Genomic DNA, 1,717 nt, shown 5'->3' with positions numbered 1-1,717 from the left:
TATATATATATATATATATATATATATATATATATATATATATATGAGATGAGTAAGGAATGATGGAACATTCAGAAAGGCATTGTAATTTCTTAAAAAAGTTTTATGTGGGAGTAATATATTGTTAAAGAAAAATATTAGAAGTGATTACATGGCTATGTTACCTTGGTGCATTCATTTCCACATTTTCTATGTAAAATCTATGTAAGTACAATTTCATTTCAAATATATATTTAATAATATAGCACTGAGCTTATGTCTACCAACTAAAAGATTTTGAACTTTGAATTCCTGAAGTCAAGAAAGAAGGTCTTGACAAAAGCCGAGAGAATCTGACTTGATAACATTCAGGAACTGATTGATAACTCATGTTCCCAAATTCTAACTCTCTGGTCACCAGACGTTAATCATTTGTATTTCAACACAATGGGAAGTTCAACTAGATCCTTCAAGATTGAGCAGTTACAGTACTATTTCTTAGTCAGACTGCCCACTCTAGTATAAAAAAAACATTTGGAGGACTTAGATAAGGAAGGATGGAACCAATAGGTAGAGATTTTCTTTGTGAATGTAAAGGAGAAAGGCTGCTGAGAAACAAAGTAGAATAAGTAATTTTTTAAATATAAGAGCAGAATAGTAATAACTCATAAAGAAACATTATTTCTACTAGAAATACATTTAACATTTGTGTTTAAAATGTAATTCATAACAATGTCATGATTTTCATAAGTGACATATCTGTTCTTAAATGTTAATAGAAATTAAGTAGCTGATGCTGGCTGTGATCAGTAAAAACCATTCCTGTCATTATGAGGATTTCTCTTCTTATCATTTTCAGTTACTAATGTCAAGTATCTTCAATTTACACCCTATATTTAAGAGCCTTAGAGGTCAAATAAATTTAACTTACATTTTAAGGTAAAACTAGGGTTACAGTCTTCTAAGTGAAATTAAACAGCTTCTTTAAATTCTCTAAGGCTCATTTATTTTACTTATTAAATAAGAACAATAGTGCATAACTCCCTATTGATATAAAGATTATAGAACCTGTCTCTTAATATGCCATTAAGCAAATGTTGAGCATTCTACATGAGGTTTTTACACGTGAAATTTTCTCAATTAATAGCAGTACTTTCTTTCCAGGTAGGGGTTGTGATGATATGAATAAAAACTGGAGAAATTTTTACTATATTCTTTTCTCTCATATCCTATGCTAAACAGCATTTTGTACTTGTATAACCTTTTCAATAGGCTCATGGCCTCATGATCTACACACCCCAACTGTTCTCTTCTCCCTCACTCTTCCATAACTGATTTTTCAGAGAGTGGTCAGAGCCATCTTACTAGAGCCTAAAACAGAAGTTAGATTAAATCATTCTTCTGTGTAAAATGTTCTGGGGGCTTAACTCATTATCTAAAATGAAATCACACTCTTGTATGTGGTCTATAAAATCCTGCAAAGTTAACAACTAACTCCCTTTGTTCACTGAACCCAGCCCCATAGTGTTCTAGGTACTGTTACAAACTCTGCTCCTTCCTTGGGAATTTACCTGCTGATGATTCTACCTCGAGCTTTATCGCAAATGTATACTTAGCTCGCTCCTCACTCACTTTCAACTAGATATGTATTTCAACTCAGAGGAAATTCTATTTTCCTGCAGGAAGTGATGGTTTATCTAAAAATAAAGTAAATCTCTCATCAATTCTCTAATAATGT

Source organism: Mus caroli, chromosome 2 (assembly GCF_900094665.2).
Source record: "Mus caroli chromosome 2, CAROLI_EIJ_v1.1, whole genome shotgun sequence".
NCBI classification, from domain to species: Eukaryota; Metazoa; Chordata; class Mammalia; order Rodentia; family Muridae; genus Mus; species Mus caroli.
The sequence above is the reverse complement of the archived record's forward strand: the minus strand, read 5'-3'. Positions refer to the sequence as shown.